We start from the raw sequence: 22,239 nt of genomic DNA, 5'->3' as shown, positions 1-22,239 counted from the left end.
GCAATGAGCAGCTAGACATTATTAAGTTTTTTTTTTTTCAATTTCTTCTCATTAGTTAAGTCTTTCATCAGTGAGACTCTACCTAATGTCAAATTCAAATTGCCCAATGCTAAATTTGCATGAAATTATCCAACAAAATTCTTTTCTCTTTTCTTCAGGCTTTCTCTTCTAGTCAACAATTGAACAACGCTTGGATTTGCAGTTCAAAATGAATTTGTTAAACTGGTGACCTGACCTCAGCCTTGACCCCGCCCCCCAACGCCCCCGCCTGCCCACTAACCGCCCACTCCCACCATTGATCCCCATCACCTGTTTTCAGCGCTGGCTTCCACAGCTCTTATTGCTTTAGTGCGAAAACAGCCCACGTATGTATATTCACAAAGCAGTAACGCAAAGGGAACCTATTCAAGCATGCAGCCACACCACTTCTAGACCCCAACCACAACCAGAACAGCTGCATGGAACCTAGCAAGCAATCAGCAAGTGATCCCACTAAACATTTGTACAAATTAAAAACACTAATCGCTCAAATCCATGCGAATGAAGAAATTTCACAACAAAAAAAAAAGTGGCATGAACATGAAATCCTACACTGGCCCTAATCTTCATCATTTATCATTTTATATGAGTTGGAGTCATGAATTTTTATGAAAATGCATTCTGAGACCATGTTGGAATAAACCCAAACCAAATTTATTATAAAGGGCATCTAATGTATATATCACCCTGGTCTATTCATCATTTATATCCTTCTACCCCACGTCTATAGCTCATATGTGGAATAACCAGCATTTCTCAAATTCTGACACTTTTATCCTTGGAGAAAATAATCAGTACTCACACGTAGCCAGTTAGCTAGAAATTAGGTTTCTATTGTCCTACATGCGGTGATAAAGCCAAGGTGTCAGCATAGATGTCTGTATTGCTCTCAATCGGCAATAGGGACGTTTAAAAAGTCCTGATTTCATTCCAATCTCCCAGTTGTGTTCACCCTCACACTGACATCTCTGCCTCCCTCTTCCCAGGCTATTGTACGACACCAGCGTGAATAATAGTTGTCACGGATCCTTCTGGTGTTATTCCAGCTCTGTGCTGTATTGTGCCTCATGGTCTTTTGTACGTGTCTGCTGTGTGGGATGTTACCTCCAACAAATGTGTTCTTAATTAGACGGGCTCTTGGTTGGCTGCTGTAGTTGTGGCTGGATGTCCTCTGAGCCTCAACAAAGCCTGTACAGTTCACACAAGACAAAAGAAAGCTGTGTCTTCACCCTGGGGTTTCTCACACACTACACCGAGCGTAGCTTGAACACTGGCACAAATGAGAGCAATTGAACAAGTGTACAGTGAGGAAGCTAATCAGACTAATCAGACTTGTCGTTCATAGGGGAAGGCATTAGGCATGCAGCATTCTAAATTTTTGTATGTTGTATATTGTGCATAAATTTTCAATATAAGCTTTTCTCCGTACTCATTGGCCAACCACAACAATACAAATTCTGGATCGGTGTGACTGGTTTTATGTTCTCCAGTTCATAGGGTGGGGGGGTAGTGATTGTGTCATATTGCAATTACAATAATATTGTTGATTCATTATGTAGTGGGCAGACATCAATTTGAATGCAGCGTTGCGTCACATTACATGCAGTATTTGAAAGGAGTACTCAGAAAGGAGTGTTCAGAAAGGAGTGCACTGATAGACGTGTTGAGTTCACCACAGTGAGGAGTGCTGTAGTGTCGGTAATGTAAAGATCCATCATCTATTTACAATTTGTTCTTCAACATAAAAAGGGTAAAGATTTAAATCTACATTCAGGGAGGCAGAGTTACATAAAGAAGTCAAGAGTTCATGACAAGAGACCAAAGCATAGCTGAACAGAAGACTTACATGACATTAATGTATCTCGAGTAAACAGAGAGATATGGTACTGTAGGGGAAACACGAGTGAGACATCTGACGTGATCACAGGACGCTGACGTGTGTCTCAGACGTGTGCCGCTCTCTTTAGTAACTGTTAGAGGTGCGTAAAGCAGACTCCCAGCTGCAAAGGGGGGAGACGAGACATATTTCACATTTCTCAGGAACTTTTCAAAAAAGAAAAAAAAGCTTGAATGCTTGAATGTGAGTAATTGCGATATCAACACTAAAATAGTTCGCATTTTCTTAAGATGCAATCCATCACTATTTATTTACAAAAAAATGCCTTTTTCAAAAAGGAATTGCTCAAAATGTTGGCTTTGAGTGAAGAAATGAAGTGTGCGTGGACAATGTGTGCATAAAAAAACCAACCACATTAAGTTCTTTATTTAAAACTGTATTCAGTACAGTGCCTCTAGTAGGGGCTCTACTGATCAGTTATTATGTTCTTGTGGTGCACTGCAACTGGTAGAACGTGGCATGAGAATAAATGTAAGCACAGCTTTAGTGGTTTTAGCTTTAGTAGGTTTTTTTTTGCACTCATATCACTACTGCTAAGGCCTACTATGGCATAACAAATAAAACACCCGGGTTAAAGAAAGTGGCATTTCAAAAGGATTAGGTTAAGGGCATCACTGAAAGAGATTTATTTTATATTTCAGTTGTACAAGTTTTAAAAAATTTAAATCATCTTACAGGCAACAGGTTCAACAACATAAACCATGATCATCACTGTTGTTGATGATGTTCATAATGCTGATGGTACAACCATAAAATCTTTCATATTGTTCAAACCATTTTTGGTTTATGAATCCTCTCTCAATAAAATGCAATTTCTACACAAATATTTAGTCAGCTTAAGGTGAAAAGCTCAAACCAGTGGGCAAAAACATGATATCAAACCATGCAGCTGTGTTAGTGCCACACCTCATATACTGCAAAACTGACTTTTAGCTGGGATTACAGACTTTGGCCTGTTTGGAACACACATTTTGTGTCTGAGGGAAAATAATTGTGGATTCACTCCTTTAATACTCCACAGTAATGTTTGACTTTCACATGGTCCCAGCCATAGCACCATAGTCATAGTCTTTTATCCTGTTAGGCAATGTTTACCGGTGAGATTGTCTGCTTTTTCTCTGAAGCTATTTACACTGACCAAGCATTTGACTTATATTAGTTCATTAGCCAGCAACATTGCAGGTATAATTCCTAGCATGTCACACTATTTTTATGGCCTTTCAGTTTTAGTGTTTTTCAGCCGTGCATTTATGTCCTGCCTCCTGGGAGTTGAAGAGTTGCTCATTCCATTAACATGTTCTTTCCTCAATAACTTTGACTCAATTACCGGAGCAGTTAGCACCACCTTGGACTCTATTATCGCTAAGTGCTGAACAACTGAACACGGTCCGGGGAGTGCTGACACTTTCCGAGATGAGTAAAGATTTGTGATGACACACGGAAGAGTTATAGTCACCGAAGAATGGGCTAAAAGCATATTTTTTCTGAGAATTCTTGAGACAGTTGGAAATGCTGAGGTCAATATACTGAGGGAGACAGACATCAATATAGAAACCGGAAGAAAAAAAAAAAAGATCCACCGAAAAGCCGTCATTAAACTGACGTTGACAGCTGTTTTTACTGACTTGTGTTATCTAAAAGGAGGGTGGTGCTTAAAAAGCTATAGTTGTTCATTTTTATTGTTTCAGATGATTTTCTGTGTCTGCCTGCGACAAACTTTGTGAGCAATTGCATTGTTGAAAGCACATGAACTCAACATGGGGAGGATGTAAGTCTGCAGGAAGTAAATATTCAGAGGATAATTAAACTACGATCTTTGTGCCGCTTTCAATATGGTGGCAATCTGCTGTGCATTAACAGTTAGCCCTGGGTGATCATTACCCAGACTCCTTCTCAGCGGGTGTCTAGTGCTGAGTAACTGACATCTTTACAGAAAAAAGATGACAAAGCTGAGGGAAAAGAATTGAAATCAAATATATTCAGCATTGTCTGCCTGTATCTCCGGAGCCAGTAGCTATGAGCTGGTGTGATGCAATTCATTTCGTAAAGTTTTGGAAATAACAGTTTCAATCAAAGAAATGCTGAAATATGAAAAATCTGAATACCTTGTCTTTGTTTAGAGAGGCATCCATAATTAGTCATACTGTGTGACTGGTCATATTGTGTGTTGGAGAGCTCTGGACCAATCAAGAACGTTTTCCTTTCAGGCCTCTTTCCTCCACCTGAGAAAGAAACTCAGAAACGGGTGCTGATCAATCATTATGCCACAACCAGACTGCAGGTGACAGGCATGCCAGGTGAACCTTAAAATATACATGCAGCCATATATCAAGGGCATGACAGGTACATTACAGAAAGGCACCGGGGTGGCAAAGCCCATGTTCGGCTGATCCCAAGTCACAGACTCTGTCAAAAACAAACTTTCTCTCCCGCTGGCTGGACTGCATAGCTAACGGAGAAGACATAATGAATATGTCCCACTCGGCTTTTATGTTTCAGTCTCCTCACATGTAATTAGGAACACAACGCACACAGGTTGGGCACACGTCACACCAATGTCTATTGGACACACATGCTCAAATATAGGTGCAGATCACTTAACAACAACCAAATCAAATGATCCCAACGTGCTAAAGAATTTTATGCTAATTTTATTTTGTTTTTTTTTTTTTTTGGTAGCTGTACTGAATGCTGTTTGAATATTCCCTGCAGAGAACATGTTTTGTCTTATAGCTTTTGGCATTAATATTACCTTAGCAATGATAAAGGTTGACACCTGACCCCCTCCCACTCCCACGTCTTCACCTTCCTTCTGTCTCACATCAATCATGTTGCGTTCCATTCTCTGAGTTTAAATCACCACAGTCCCATTATACCATCAGAAAACATCAATCAGAAAGACTTTTAGAGTCAAATTGCTGCTAAAAAGAATTACTTTTCCAATATGGCACATTAGCATAATAGAGAAATATTCAATGTGATTTAATTAAGGGTATTACTGAGAGAGGAAATTACTGAAAGCATCTTATTCCATTCAGGGGTGACAGATGTGCGGTGATTGTGATGGCGGGGCAGGAGTGCAGGATGCGTGAGGGTGGTGGGCGTGAGCACTAGGGGGCGTGAGCACGCGGACGTGGAGGACTCACTCTTCTTCTGCCCTGCTGCCAGCTCCTGAGCTGTGGCCTCCAAGAACATCTGAGTGATGTGGCCTCTTTGCAGAAGAGACCAACTTCTGCTTTACTCCCGCAGGTATGAGCGCTGGGCGTCTTTATGAGCACGTGAACGGCTCCGTTTACCGTGCAGCAGCGAGATTGGAATGTCACCCAAAGAGGGAGACTGAACTCAGGCCAAAGGAGTCTGATGGCAAGGGGAATGTCAGCTTAAAACCTCATTCCTCATGTGGAGTCAGATATAAGCGCAGTGTTATTAATCTACAGGTAATTTTGGTTTGGTGAGCATAATTTTGCCATGCCCCGGTATAAATCCACTTCCCTTATGCCTCAGTTTTTATGCCATTAAGGTATATGGCCTTCAAGCAAGAGATCGATGTCACATGCTAGAATATTACCTTTTCGACATATTCGTTATACAAATAACTGTAGCATCGCCAGTGTAAACTTTAGGACCTGCCTTTGCTACAAGGAAATGACACCAACCTTTACACTCTTAACAACTAATTACCACCAATAGAGCACCATTATCTGCTGACCTGGGTGCACTTCTAAAATATATTTCTTTTTCCAATGCAGTAATCTGTTTTAATGAGTCCTTATAGACTTATTACATCCATTGGCTGTCTCATGGGCCTTGAACCACCGTGTTCACTCAGAGGAGAAAAGTACACAAAAAGTCTAGCATGTAATGTCAAGATAAATGGTGCTTTAGATAGTGTTTGATATATAGAAAAAACACATAACTAATGTTCTATGTTACTGGAGCCACAGCCACACTTTTGAATGGTAATGTATGCAGGTTCTGGCATTTGACCATGCATGCTGGCTTTTTAAATGTAAAACAAACTAGCAAGAGGCGAGATTTTATGCAAAGAAGCCGTTTATCTGCTGAAGGGCTCACTGTCAAACAGGCTTCAACCCAAGCAACAAAATGTAATACATGAAGTTTCCTTACAAAAAAAAAAATCTCCTTTTTCTTGCGTATGAAGTAATATTATACCAGGCAGGGAAGACATGTCCCTTTGTCCAGAGTAAATCTGTTAACTCACCTGCAAAAAAAATCTGAAAATGTAACGTTTGTATTGACAGGAAGTGACCGATATTTAATCTCAGTCATCTGTTGCTGTTTTATCGAGGGATACTAGATCCCCCCCATCCCCCTCACCCATGGGACGTTCCATGTGACTTTTCCTTTCTGACAGTGTATCTCCAAGTGCCTTGTGTATAAAACACTACATAATAAAAGCCCTCGATAGCACCATCGGTTTTCACAGAACAGTTGAAAAGGATATCAGTTTCTCTCCTTCAAGGGGTCAGGAAGCGTACTGCCTACTAATGTACAGAGTGGGACTGAAGCGTGGAGCGGTTCAGGAGCAAGTTCACCGGGATGCACCTCTACTTCTTTGTGATGGTGTGAAACGTATGATTATCTAATTAAAGGTGTACATTTGCCTCATCAGTCAATCGCTCGCATCACCACCAGGGAGTGAATTGCAAACCTGTGTGATGCCATGATGTAAATTTACTTGTGAAATCTTCAGCAGAATAATTAATTAAGGGGCGAAGGATTACAGTGGTTATGAAACCTCGTCATGCTGGAAGGGTAATACCATAGATCTGCAATCAGCTGCAAGAACAGAGGCCTTAATTACTGGTGTGAAGACGGCAGACTTGCCAGCTCCTTTCAACACAACTCAAACCCCTCTGAGAGCTAATACACAGCTGGCATTATATTGTTGAAGAGGAAGAGAGTGTGAACTAAGAGACTAACAAGAGGACCACATCTGCTGTGGGACAGAGAAAGACACGCTCGGTGACCTCAGCACAGAGCCGTTCCTGGCTGTCTAGTCAAGCAGGGCCTGCTTGAGATCTGCTGTATGAAAATCAGGCCTTAAACGCGGAGACACAAACCTCAGTGGGGCCTGGAGGAGCACAGACAACCTCTGCTCCTCCAGGCCTGCTGATTCTGTTTACACTGTGGCCATGGTGATGAGAGATAGTGGAATTTATTAATCTGAGGAATTCTATATCCTGTATAGAACTGGGGATATCAGAAATGTACATGTACACGCGCACACGCACACACACACACACACACACACACACACACACACACACACACACACAGGACAATAGAACGAGGGTAGCTATAAAAATCAAACATGGCTAAAACGGCACCATGTGCACACAGAGCAGAGTGTTGTATCTTAGCACATCCTTTCAGTGCTCTGGTGACTAATATAAATACGATTCCATTTGTATAATAGATTTACTAAAACAGCTCTACCTTCATGAAAGGAAATCAACTGTAACACCCACGGAAAGCATGACGGCACGAGACACGGGGAGGCAAAGAACGGCCACAGATGAGATCTCGCCCGACAACTTGAGGGGGTGTGGAGTATTAATTTGAACTTTATGTTAGATCATTTATTACAATCTGCACATAATAAGTCTTTTCCAGAAGAGGTTTGGATTCACCCAGAGGCAGTGGCCTCATTGTCCCACGCCTCATTGTCGGTGAGGCTCTTTTGTACTGCGGCACATTCAGTCGTGCATCCAGCCACTGGCTGCATCCTTCATCATTAAGCACCCCCCCCCCCCCCCCCCCCCTCAAGTCCAGCTCTAACGCTTTTACTCCACAACATCCATTTGTCGCTTCAGCGGTCAGCCATGTGTGCTGCATTTGCATGGGATTATCAGCTAATTGGATTCCCTTTTGTTTATTTGTGGTCTGATGAACGGACTGGCGGTGAAGCCGGCCGGCTGTGCTGCCTACCCCGGAGAGTCTCGCACGGGGCAGTAGCACAGCTCGGGCCGGGGCAGCACCTCTGGACGTGAGTGCACGTCGGACGCAGCACTGTAGCTGCGCGCTCTGAAAGCTCTATTCTGTTCCAATGTATGTAGCTGTCATCGGAAGAAAGCGTCCTCATAAAGTATCTACAATAAGCTTGCACAATAATAACTGTTTAAACAGCATGTCAGGAAATCTTTAAATCTATGAACCTGTAGATAAAAGGACACTATTTTGCATGTCAGTGGAGACCCAGATTCTCACAGGTGCAGACATTTATAATTTATAATATTATTCATTCAGTATTATTCATTTGTAATTCTATTGACCATCAGAGAAGAATAAATTTGCCTTTTGCCAGAAGGTTTATCACAAGAAGCCAGTCAGTAAGATTTTGCAGAACTATATATTTTCAGGTGAATCTGTAAACTGGCTCTTGGACATAAGCTATATTTTGATGTCATTAATTTAGAGGTTTGTGGCCCAAATTTGTTTCCTTATGTAACATGTTGGAGAAATAGGTTAGTCCCCATTCAGCCCTCATAGAAGACAGTTGGGGAGCACGCGGGGGGGGGGGGGGGGGGGGGGGGGGGGTCAATGGATATCCATCTATCTAAATTAACACATCATGTAGCATTCAGAGTTATAATCAATTTACTGACCCATGGGATTATGCAATGCTTAGCAATACTGTATGTTTGTGTCATTCCTATTGCATATTAAATATTCCCAATGTCCTAACGGCTAATTCTCAAAAAATTCACTTTGATTGCAAATATGTAAAAAATGAAATCAATCAAAATAATATTTATGTGTATATTTTATTCTCATTTTTATCATGTATTATTAAGAAGAATTATTATTGTTCCAACCTTCGACAAATCCATTATAGTCTGCATACAGGCAGTATGCTTTATGCAGTATGTAATATAAAAGGTAAACTATGAGCAATATATTTCTCTAAGATTCATTTTCATTTGTTTATTGGTCTTGTAATATATATTTGCTGTAAAAGCACCAACCTGGTCTAAATACCCTAAGCCCTAAATATTCATCCAAATTCATCCAACACCTACATTATGCCTACTAGGAGACATATCAACCATTAGCACAACACCACAAAGCAATAGAACAATCCTAATGTCACTAGTCATTGCCAAAAAATTCATCCCTATGAATTGGAAAACAAAAAATAACAAACATCAATCACTGGAAAAATCTTTTAATATAATATATACCCCCAGATACACACTTAGAGCCTACCATGAATACAGATACAGACTTAATCTAGACACAACTAACTCAAATATTACATCACAATAATTCAACATAAGCAAATTCAACTGTAGCAAATAAATCACAAGTTCATGATTCTAGTTCATTACTATTTTTTGATAAACAATATGGTATATTATATAGTATTGTATGATATTGTTATATTATATTATACTATATTGCATCATATTATACCATATTATATTATGTTTGTATGTATGTATAACCCCTCTTCCTTTTGTTTCTGTCTCCCTTTACACCCCCCTTTTCTTCTCCCTTTATTCCCCCCCCCCCACATTTAAATGTATAAAATTTATATATGTTTATATGATTGAATAAACAATAAACAATAAAGTATCAATAGTCCTCCGAAGAGAGGGGGTGGGGGGGAAAAAAAAACACCAACCTGGTGTCATTTTTGTAAAGTGTGAATTTGACTTTTTAAACTTTCCTCAGTGAAAATCCACGACAGGGCATAAGACACTGGATTTAGCTCTTAGAGATGAAGGGTTTATGTTGTCCAACATATTGATTAAGTGCCTTGGAAAGCCAAGGAGCCTCTTCAGTCCTGCTGTGCCAGTGAGGAGCAGTGCGTCTGTCTTCAACTCATGCGCCCTCATAGATCTTTCCAGTTTATTTTTACACTGATAGATCTTTCCATTGCATTTGGAGAGCTGACCCTTGTTTCATCCGATGATTGCAATTAAAACATGCTAAATGCATGAGCAAATCTCAGTGATCCTGCATTCATTCGAACCTGGTAGACTGGAGCGAGGAAATCAAATTTCATATGAGAAAGAAAACGTCAATTTCTGAAAGGTGACCAAGTCTTTGCAAATGTTTGTTTACTTCATAAAGACTCTTAGAGCAGTATGTGTGTGTGTGTGTATGCATAGGTGCGTGTGTGTCTGGCTATTGCTGAAGATGAAGAGAGGTCAGTGTTGTATAATTCATGTGCTCTAACTCATCTTGCTTTGCCTCCACTGGTAGGAAGGCTGTGGCCTTCAGAAACACACTGGATGCTCTCATAGTTCACAGGTCATGGTACTGGTGAGGTATTATGTGCATTTAAGTGCATTATATAATACGGGTCCCTATAAATAATCTAAGAACTGATGAGGTGGTCATGAATGTGCAGTATGACATTCAGCTGGTGCATTTGGTAGCACAGGTCCATACAGCAGCCTTAAAAATGACTGATCAAAGAGAAATAGAGAGGGACATATAGATGGATGGACAGATGGATGAATGGATATACACTACTCACAAAAAGTTTAATATTTGGCCTTCAGATGAGATTTCAGGATGAACCTAAAATGCTCTCTAACCTTTACATATTAATTTAATGTGATCTACATTTTTGAATGCACATTCAAAGTTCAGCTGTTCAAAGTTTCTGTACTTTTTGCACAACTTGCTATTCTCCAACAAGGAACTTAATGGCAAAATTCACAACAGGAATTTGTTCTATGAATTGACCAATACATTTCTGGTTTCCTGGTACATTTCCTTAGAGTGTCAGTATCACCAACAGGTTGCAGCTGAGATACAAAAAGACTGGAACCCAGCTGGCACACGACCGACCTTCAACGTTGAAATGTGGTTGAAATATGGTTGAAATACTGTCTGTTGTTGTTTCAATGTTGAAACGTAAATAAAATCATAAAAGTGAGTAGTGGGTATTGAGGTCACCCATCACACCACACAAAAAATGCATACAATGCAAAGTTCATCCCTATGTGAATTGTGTGAAGAAAAAAAAGAAAAAAAAAACACTATTGTTGAGCAAATCAGGATCACGTATCAGTGCTTTTCAAATTGAGAATTCACCAGCATAACCAGTAACTTCGTGGGTTTACCAAAAAATTGAAATGATCACTGCTAAGTCTCGTGAACACAGGCGCGGTTACTGTTTTCTAGATCAGGTGAATCTCTATCAGAGTGATCAAAAGTGAATGGTTCTTTATTCTTTATTCTTTATTAAAATGGTTGTAGGGGGAAAAGTGTTCATGATTCAAAGCTCAATAGCAAATCTGTGAGGCGGGATGACTTTTGCATGAATGGCTGCTAGTGGAACTGGCCCTCCTGTCTTCACTGATGATGTGACCAGCAGTAGTGGAATGAAATGTGAATTATACAGAAGAAAATTCGCCTGAAGTCAGTAGATGACACTTCACCTTGCTGCAGGACAATGATCCAAAACATACTGCTACAGTAAATATGGAGGTTTCAGGGTTTAAATGTGGCTGGTCTGTGTCTGCTCAGTCACCCTTTCCGAACCCCATTAAGAATTTTATTCATTTCAGTTGCTAAAGACCTTAGAAGACTCAAACGTCACAGTAACTTCACAGCTACTTGGGCCCACCAGACCATCACCCACATGTATTTTCAGGTCTGGGTCAATGTTATTTTTTCCTGTCATTTTCTATTACTAATTTGATGCTTTATTGAGTTAATACATTTTGTACAGTGATGTGCTGCATAAGCTGATTTTGCAAGCACAGCATGTCAGATAGCCACCTTATGCCAGATTACCACATTAGGCCAGATTACCACATTAGGCCAGATTACCACACTAGATACCACATTAATGGTCTTCATTCCAGTCACTGTTTTTTCACTCTTCAAATCATTTTCTTCAGGAAGAAAAAGAAAATATTTCCATTTCACCTTTGCAGTCTGATCTCTGATCAGTGGCCACACAGTTTCAAATAGCCATCCAAACATTTGGTCCACTTCCTGAAACATATTTATCCAGCACTTGCAACACAAACCAGTAACTTTTGATTTCAGTGATCCATGTTATTGGCTTGCACTTGCTCTGACAGGCTATTAATCTTGGAGGGTTTTTTTGTTCACCGCTGCTCCTATCAGTTGCTAAATTAGCAGTCAGGCTTTGTGTCCCCACTTTAGCATGAAATTGAGCATCACTGTTGTATTCATCATCTTCAAACTCCTTATCTTCTGTGCAGCACTGCCTTCAGAAACAGTTTTTTTTTTCTTCAGGAAATCCACGATAAGGATTTCCTTTCCCCACCAAAAACAACACTGCTCTATGGCTACAGGAGCTGGCCTCATGCACCGTGTTCCCACCAAGGCCTACGGCTAAGTCTTTATCCATAAAGTGAATCCGTACACAATCCAGAGGGGAAGATACAGCTCAAGAAAGAATGCAAAACATTCCCTTTTCTCTTCACCTTAAATGTTTACAAGCTGCTTACTTGTAGCAAATATCAATGCTGAGTTTTGAGCAGAATGCATTTTTGAGTGAATAAAGCATTTTTGGGGGTGGGGGCGTTGGGTGGGGACGTTGAGTGGAGGTAGCTACACCTACAGCGAATATTAAAATGAGTTCCCTGTTCTTGATGGTGGAGGATTTCACCCCACAAGCCCCTCTCATTCAATATGAATGTTACGCGACAATCATAAGCAGAGCTATTGATTATTTCTGGGAGAGACACCCCTGGGTGTAGTTTAATCTGAACCTTGATTAAAGCTGGCGATATGGCAAAGCCGATGGGCTCCGGGAGAGCAAGCATTAAACATGCTGCACCTCGGGTGGGGCCTCCACCCGCTTCAAGGAGACACAGCAGGCTTTGTGCAAGGACAAAATGGCAATAAATCCGTACATGGGTGAAAGCTGTTAAAAATGAATCAAGTCTCAGCTGATGACAGATAAGGCATTTCATGACAGATAGGTTCCTGGAGAATCACCTGCACACACCAGCAGGACTCTATTCTGTCACTCAGATAAGTGACGGGTGACGGGCGATAGTGATCTGTGTCAACATACCAACTAAAATGTGAAGACTTAAATGTGAAGACTTAAAATTGTATACTATTTGAGCATATCATTCAATTTACTCCGCTAATATTATATATATTCAATGATTATGGATAAGAAAGGAAAAGAATATAAGTTTTTGATTCAAGGAGCAAAAGACAATGATGTTCACAAGGACAGGACAATGAAATTGTGTTTAAAAGGTTATTTGAAATTCATAGCTGCTTTAGACAGACCTCGCAAAAACAAAGACGACAAAAACCCTTCTGAAGTGTCACAGTGAGACATCTGATGGTGAAATTAACACTATTTGCGGACTGAATCCTCTTCCTCCATTCATATAAAAATCCAAACATAAGCTTGGTAGTGTGTGTTGAAGTGTTTCAGTTTGATAGTTATACACTGTGCTTTTATTGGTGAACTTTCAAGCAAATGTACTTTGGAAATGTTCTTAGGAGTCATAGATTTTGTGTTTATAGAGAAAATCATCAAATTAACAAAAATAATTGGAAAAAGTACGTTCTTTATTGATCTTTAATTTGAGTTGCAGTTTATTGTACGTCCTTTCATTCAGTCATTTACATATTCCCATAAGCAGAATCATCCTTTTTCTGTATACATGTGTAAACCAAAATGTTTATATAAAAGACAAGTGGTTGCCAGGATCTATCAAACTAGAATCTCAGTCAGCCAAGGATAAATGACAGGAACTGACATCTACCTCTACAGGGCATCTCTGTGAACCTTAAACGTATTAACTGGGACAGAGAGAAAGTTAACAGCGTCTGTAGAGATTTTACATATTCTAATGACCTTTAATTGTTGAGGCTTAATCAGGACAGTTAATAAACTGAAAGTGTGGTCTGTGCTGAGCACAGATCCTGCTTTGGATCTGTGATGGATGGTTTTTGTTTGGGCCCATGTTGTCTGACTCCACGATATGAGGCCCAGTCACAGCCTGACAAATCAATACCTGTTTATGGCCCACCATTTTAGGGCAGAAGGCTGCACTGTGCAACACTGCCCAGCTTCTCATTTCTGCCTTTGCGTCTACATAAGAAGCTATTGATTAACTCCACCTCCAACTCCGGCTGGGTGATTTCCTTTCACCTCTAGTCACAGAGTTGGGACAGAGAGAGAGAGAGAGAGAGAGAGAGAGAGAGAGAGAGAGAGAGAGAGAGAGAGAGAGAGAGAGAGAGAGAGAGAGAGAGAGAGAGAGAGAGAGATGCAAGAGACCTTTACAAGTTCATTTTCTTTCCTCAAGTACCATATTCTCGCAGAGCGATGTGATGACATTAAAAGCACTGGGTGAATAAAATGGCATCTGTGGTACAGGACTGCAAAATCCATCAAAAATCACCTAGCCTCGCAGGGAGACAAACACGTTGCTCATCATTTATATTCATTATATAATACGTTTTCACAGTGAAAAATTATGTTCATTCAGATAATAATGAGTGGGCTTAGAATAAAAGCTTTAATGAAGGACACATCTGACTGATTGTTTGCAGTTTTTAATGACTGCAAATGTTTTACTCTAAATAATATGTTTATATTTTATATGTTATATGTTAGGAATCTAGTTAGTTAACAAACAGTGAAATTCAGTTACCATATAGAAAATAAGAAGTGTGTCTTTGTACCAGGTCATGTTGGTCAGTAGTGTGTGAGTGTGTGCACGTGAGTGTGTGTGTGTGTGTGTTCATAAGCTTGCAACGCAGGCTCCACTGGTGTGCTGGGTTTCATTAGAGGAGTCTGGGAGGTAAATCCACAGCTTTTGGTGTGAGAGAGGATGAACAGCTTTACTGCAAATGAGCTCCCTCGACTCACACACAAACACACATACATGCACAAACACACACACACACACACACACACCCGCACACACACCAAAAAAAGACACACGCGCACCAGCAGAAATACTGTCTCGCGCTCAGACATGATCAACCATCCCATTGTTCTCAATATAATCATGTTTTTAATAGAGTGCTTACTTCATATCTTCCCAATAGAGGTATTAAGTGCTATTATGATTCAGGTTTTCAATCTGTCTGTCTGTATTCTATAATGTGATCTTGGAAGAATGATAAAAATACAAACAAATCAACTGAAACAAAACACGCCCCAAGCCTAAAATTTGTGTTTCCAAACCATGTTAAGAAGAGTCATGCTGCAACATACGAACTCCCGCTGCCTGACGTTAAACTTTGTTTTAAAAAGAAGAAATCCTGGTGTAATGCCAAACTGGTGTAGTGCCATGTGTTGGTGCCACTGGTGAAGTGTACATCTATGTGCATCCACTAGACTCACCTGTAAGCTTAGACTATCATAATGGATCACAGAACCTTGTTTGGCAGAACTTTGTTGTTCACAGCAGACTCAATCTAGGCCAATAACTAGTTATTTTAACTCAATTTTCTCATATGAAGCACTCTAATAACATCTAAGGCAACTATATATGTATGTATTATGTATGAAATTTAGGATAATCAGTTTATTTACTTATCTTTATGAAAAGGAATTTTTATCAAGCTATTTCATATCGATAAAAAGAAAAAAAATTAAGTATATTATTGTTTTCTTGATTTACCAGCATTTTAAAGAAAGTTTGCATGCAGTGTAAACAGTCTATTTGAAGCACTGCACCCCATTAAGCAGAATAATTGCCTGGAAGTAAATGTGACTAATGTATCATTATTGCCTTGTTACAGGTCATGCATTTATTGTCAGTTTATATTTCAAAACTGAGGAGAAGACCTTACATTAAACCCACTTAATATAACCAACATCTGCAAAAGTTAACTAAAAACTGCTATCATGTTTAATGCAGCCAGTCTTTAAATGTTACAGACAACATTCATCACACACACACAAGTCACACACAAGTCATGAACAAAAATGCCTTTAATTGACTCTAGCTGACTTTCCTGGATATTGGTGATATACACTTGTGCTTTCAGTGTCCTATCAGCTGTATCACCTATCAGTAACGGTCCCCTTACGCTGCCTGCCATCACGCCAGTGCAGACATTTACATGAATGCAGGAGTGTATGAGGGCGGGCAAGGTTGCCAGATCCCCAGGAGAATCCTCTCTCCAGCCAAACATCAATCCATGTGTCAGCGTGAGGACCTTCAACTACCTGTGAATGCTGCAGTATGAGCCCCAGGCCACCAGATGTTGAACCAGCACCAGAGAAAATACATATAGTATTTTGGGACTCAGGAATTTCAACTTTAATAACAACTTAATTTTTGTAAAGTTAAGCATACACCAAGGGCCAGACAACAATATCACAAATGAGGTTGACATTACAGTACTCATATTGTACTCATATAATGCTAATATTGTGATGTGGACATGACAATTACTCATATTACAAATGAGGTTTCTGGGTCTTTAGATTAAACACATCTTTTGCCCACACAAACAAAGAGCTTACAGGTTTTTACTAATTTATTCATCGATCTTAAATACTGGGCCTTTACAGTGGTGGAAAACAACCGGTGACTCACACTGACCTTTCAACACCTCACGCTCACCTCAGGCTGCTGACTGGTAGTTGGACAACGTGTGTATTTACAAGAAGCCCAGAAACAACAACAAAAAAAAAACCTTAAACCAGGTGAACACCCACATACACAAGCCAACATCCAACGTGGTGAACTTTAGTTGTTATTCAGATGACGGTGAAGCTGCCTGAAGTTTGTTGAAGTGGGAGGTGATGGATGAGTTGGTGAAGACGGCCATTTACTGCAGATGGACTGCGGTACTCAAGGAGATCTGAGAGCACAAACTTCAAACTAACAGATGCACACAAACACTCACTAAGGAAATATATTATATATCTACCATTTAAAATGATGAGGAATGTCAATAATGTACATGACTCCCAAACAAGCCCTGTCCAGCTCTCCAGAGTCTCACTACTGCATCACTCCCACATCTCACTACTGCATCACTCCCACGTCTCACTACAGCATCACTCCCACGTCTCACTACTGCATCACTCCCACGTCTCACTACTGCATCACTCCCACGTCTCACTACTGCATCACTCCCACATTCTCACTACTGCATCACTCCCGCGTCTCACTACTGCATCACTCCCACATCTCACTACTGCATCACTCCCACGTCTCACTACAGCATCACTCCCACGTCTCACTACTGCATCACTCCCACGTCTCACTACTGCATCACTCCCGCGTCTCACTACTGCATCACTCCCGCGTCTCACTACTGCATCACTCCCGCGTCTCACTAATGCATCACTCCCGCGTCTCACTAATGCATCACTCCCACATCTCACTAATGCATCACTCCCACATCTCACTAATGCATCACTCCCACGTCTCACTACTGCATCACTCCCGCGTCTCACTAATGCATCACTCCCACGTCTCACTACTGCATCACTCCCACATTCTCTCTAACTTATTGCAATGTCTCCCGTTTCTAATCTGAAGTTTAGAATTGCCATAACCACAGTGCTTCAAGCCCTAGCAGTCTCCTTTCTTCTCTCCCTCACTGTGCATTACTCGTGTCCATATGGATTCTGTATGTCTGGGCTTGTTTGACTTTGTCTGTGATGCACTGCCAAGAACAACTCGTCAGCCCCTCACCACTGCTGCCCTAGAGCCTTACACGCCAAAGGCAAGATTCACTTATGTTACTCCACCCCACCCCTACACTCCACCACCACGCTTGATGTCCAACTCTATCGGCTAAAATGTGCAAAACAAGACAACAAGATTGCATCCCACTATTCATCTCCTCCATCAATGCCTTCAGACCAGCGCTCCTTACTGAGGGAGTTGGGAGAAATGGCCACGGTGATGTGTTCAATGGGCTGCTGGGTGTTCTGCTGAGCGCATGTGAATCAATTCACAGCTTGATGAAGTGGTGCACCCTTTACAGCGGCCCCTAGGAACTTGATAAAGTGGTGCACCCTTTACAGCGGCCCCTAGGTGCTTGATAAAGTGGTGCACTCTTTACAGCGGCCCCTAGGAGCTTGATAAAGTGGTGCACCCTTTACAGCGGCCCCTAGGTGCTTGATAAAGTGGTGCACCCTTTACAGCGGCCCCTAGGTGCTTGATAAAGTGGTGCACTCTTTACAGCGGCCCCTAGGAGCTTGATAAAGTGGTGCACCCTTTACAGCGGCCCCTAGGAGCTTGATAAAGTGGTGCACCCTTTACAGCGGCCCCTAGGAGCTTGATAAAGTGGTGCACCCTTTACAGCGGCCCCTAGGTGCTTGATGAAGTGGTGCACCCTTTACAGCGGCCCCTAGGAGCTTGATAAAGTGGTGCACCCTTTACAGCGGCCCCTAGGTGCTTGATAAAGTGGTGCACCCTTTACAGCGGCCCGTGTGTGCGTCACCTGAGAGGGCGGCACCTGAAAGAACGGCACTGCTCACGAGTAACCTGCAGCTGGACCAGCATGGCAGCCATTCATCTATTCACCATGTGAAATGAGGTGTTGGTTGGGCTGAGCGACACAGTGTCAAATGCCATTGCTTTTAAATGACAGAGGGACTAGAAGGAGATTGTTGTCTTCTGTGGAGCCGGAGGGAACAAGATGGAAAGTGACAGAAACAGAGAGCGAGAGAGAAAGAACATTAGAGAGATGTGGACAAGAACAATAAAAGCTACAAGAGCAGAGAAAGCTGAACTAATGCTAATCTATGAAATCCTTGAGTAAACATACCAATGACCTGAAAATATTGTGTTTTCCTCTGTTAAAGTGACCAGCAGGAGTCATTCTTCACTACACGCCTTAGAAGAGTGTGAAAGGTCAGGACAATGACAAGCTTCTAATCCAACGTCAATGTCTTTGAACACACGTGGCACAATTAACAACGTGGAACAAAAATATGACCCTGGGCACACCATCATCACTGACATGTATCTTCTAAAGTACTTTTATTCAAGGTAATCTTTTGCCTTCATTTATCATTTATAGAGTTGACAGTCTTATGACCACTACACCACTTTATCTCTTGTACAAAAAAAAAATTGCCATTTGTGTACGTGTGTATGCTGCCATCAGTTCTTCATGGCTTCAAACAAAGTCAATTTTTGACAAGGTTTTTGGTCTTAATTACTTTTTAGATCATCGTCTGACCCTTCCTCAGTCATACAAGGCTGGTTTATTCATTAATCATAGAAACAATGACATGTTCAAAACTACCCATGAGTGTAGCCACGCTCGGTGCCGTAACCTTGGAGAAGACGCCTTGGAAAACGTGCAAATTTGGAGCTCCAGTACCACAAAATGCCCCCACTTATATTTTGAACACATAAACAATGTACCGCATTTGGTTTGGCAACCACAGGAAAGAGGCCAGGCAGGTGAAGATGAGGAAGGTGAAGGTGAGGAAGGTGAGCCTATAATTTTTCTCTCCTTCGCTCCACGCTCATCTTCCATTTTCCCTTCCTGTGGGGAGTGAGGTGGGGGGCGGGGCCAGCCGCAGTCACCATGGCAGCTGAGCGAGGTGAAAACAGTCCCCCAGCGTGGAGCTTTTCACTGTACTCTCAGCCCCCCCTCCGCCTCCACTCTACCTCAAAGGTTACGCTCGGAATAATCAAAGAAAATGCCCCCACTGTTGTGCCACCGAGCACTGGACTCCGCCAGAGAGAGAAGATGAAGAGGAAAATGTTTAAAAAAAAAAAAAAAAAAAAAAAACATTAAGAAAAAAAAAAATTTAATGAACAGTTTCCAGAGCTACTGGGGACGAGTGTGGGTCCATCTGGCTAGATAAGCACCCCTACCTATATCTCTTGACTTGGTGAAACAGAGGCTAGGGTCACAGTCAGGGCCAGGAATGACAGCTCATGCCGTGCAGGGGGGCCACAGTTCCACTGTCCAACCCCTCCATTTACACAGACACCGAACCCGTTCACTGAAGCTCGTATCATTTTGAACATCACCGAAAGCACTTATGAGCGAAATTCACTTGATGTTGACGAAACAAGGCACTGAGTGGTTTGGAGCGCATGTTGCTTTTTTGAGGTGACCGGCTCACGCTACAAAGAGAGCAAGGCCTCCATGTGTGTGTCCATCACAGCAGAGCACTGATACCTCCACAGACACAAACACATTCCCCAATACAATCGCTTGTTGACTGGGTTGATTTTAGCTGCGATTACAGTACAGTGAGCATGATGCACACGGTGTAGCTATGGAGACTGCATGTGTGTCTGTGAGCTTGTGCTTAGTTTCTACAGCAATAGAGATTCACTGTAAGGTATTCTGGCGTGTGCGCACTCGCATGCAAATACGTAAGGTGTGTGTGTGTGGATACTGTCTTTTATAAGACACTTTTATTAGAAAGCTCTTTTTATTAATGTCCATAATTTCAAATCTGAATGGCTGCAAAATCTGAATTGTTCCTTTCCCACCTGTCAATTACATCTTTGTTTTTGTTATTCCATGTGCTTCGTAATTTTGATTCTAGTTTTCACACCGCCTGGTTTTGTTCTCCACTCCTCATTATTGTACTCACCTGGTTCTGTTTTGTTGCCTTGTTAGTCTGTGTATTTACACCCTACATGTTCTAGTGTGCTGGTTTTCATTTCTACTGCCTCCGTGGTATGTTCATCGTTCATTTATTACATACTGCTGTTTTTCTCTTTAGTCTGTTCAAGTACTGTATTTTTTTGTTATTATGTCTTCTAACTATCTACAATTTGGTAAACTGGATTTGGACCATCGAAACTATTCAGAATATGGATCAGCACCGAATAAATCTTACTTTTTTCAGCAAATGCGCCCCCCCTCTTGATTGCTGCCCGTTACAAGATCTGCGAAAGAAAAGGACATGATCAGGCAGGAGATATGCTATGGTGATGGTCAGTCAGACCTTTGATGCAGCCATTTCATTTCCTGTTATTGACCAGTTAAAAATACTGTTATAAAAATCTCTATTTTTGCTCCATATTCTGGGTCAATGTCCGGCAGTGCTGTCCAGTGGGCTGGAAATGTTAAAGATGTTTCTGAATACTTCAGAGATTTTCTCGCTGCTGCCGTCAGCAGCCATATAGTTAATAAAGACAAGTGAGCCTCTTCCCCTGGCAGATACACATGTCAATGTCACCATGTTTCACATATGAACTATACATCAGGAACAATAGCTATTTTTTTCCATCACTCTGGTACAGATTCATACTTTGAATGATGGTACTTTGTCTCATCTTCTCATAAATCCTTGTTCCAGAATTCTAAATGGTTGTTCTCAGAGTTGCGCAAAGTATACATAAATAAAACAAAAAAATATCTTTAAGGTAAAATGTTTTAACACATACAATTACAAATATAAACAATGAAAAGGCAGACTGTGACTGTAAAATGTTCTCAATCAGGAACAAGGCACAAGAAAACAAACGGAGTCAAGAAACAGGGGAAAAAGAGAGACTGTATCCCAGCAGAATCCCAGCAGAGCTGAGCATGCTAGCACAGTCTCCAGTCTGGCTTACAGAGACCATCACGGACAAGCACTGCACTCTGCCACTTTTGGGGATTAAAGACGTGAAAGCCATCGAGAGGCAGGTGTGTGCAATAATCAATAAACTGCTGATTGTGAAGGGGAAAGTGAGAGGGAGCTGTGATTGGTGTGAGAGGCCAGAATGGCCTGAACCCGAAACACAGACCTGGACCCGACACACAGACCTGGACCCGACACAGACCGTTACTGGGCTCAATTATCTAGCTAGGGACACAAACTAATTAACCTGAATCTAAAACAATGTGTGCATTCAAATCACTCTTGAATTTCTCTGCATAGTGGAATACACTCAAAATTCAGCCACTTTATGAGAAATTCCAAACCACAGGGAGTGAAAACTTCAGTTTGTAGAGAATTTCAAACTACACAGGGAACAGTGAAGCTGACGCACACATTTACCCATCGCAGCACAGAAACTAACTGCTCTACTATTGAGATAAAATTTAAAAAACCATGACAAATAGAACGTCTTCTGCACGATGACTTTACAGGGCCTTCCAAATAAAGGGATTTAATTAATTGCAGTTCCCTTGACTTGACCCACATCATGTGATTAGTGAGTAGGGGGTACAAGGTCACAGCTTGTGGGTCCATGTCAGGACATCACTGCTCCTGTGTTGACTAGCTAGCGTATTACCATTAGAGAGCTTGCTGGCTGATACTAGAAAGCCTGAAATTATAGAGGTGGTAGAATCACCCGAGAGGCCTTCCGTCTTCATTGTGTATTCCTACGTAACTGTCTTCATATCTTACTCAAACACAACAGCCTAGGCTG

General features: G+C 41.3%; 1 long non-coding RNA gene across 1 annotated transcript; it reads right to left on the bottom strand.

Annotated features, from left to right (window-relative positions):
- Positions 1-726: 726 nt before the first annotated feature.
- Positions 727-20,761, bottom strand: LOC143473251 (uncharacterized). Its single transcript, XR_013120492.1, has 4 exons — positions 20,715-20,761; positions 4,042-4,158; positions 1,886-2,039; positions 727-1,227 (listed from the first exon to the last, which is right to left on the bottom strand). It is a non-coding gene; the product is annotated as an uncharacterized LOC143473251 (long non-coding RNA).
- Positions 20,762-22,239: the final 1,478 nt, after the last annotated feature.

The sequence above is a fragment of the Brachyhypopomus gauderio genome, chromosome 13 (genome assembly GCF_052324685.1).
Source record: "Brachyhypopomus gauderio isolate BG-103 chromosome 13, BGAUD_0.2, whole genome shotgun sequence".
NCBI classification, from domain to species: Eukaryota; Metazoa; Chordata; class Actinopteri; order Gymnotiformes; family Hypopomidae; genus Brachyhypopomus; species Brachyhypopomus gauderio.
Note: the sequence above shows the minus strand (reverse complement) of the source record. Positions and strands in the feature narration are given on the sequence as shown.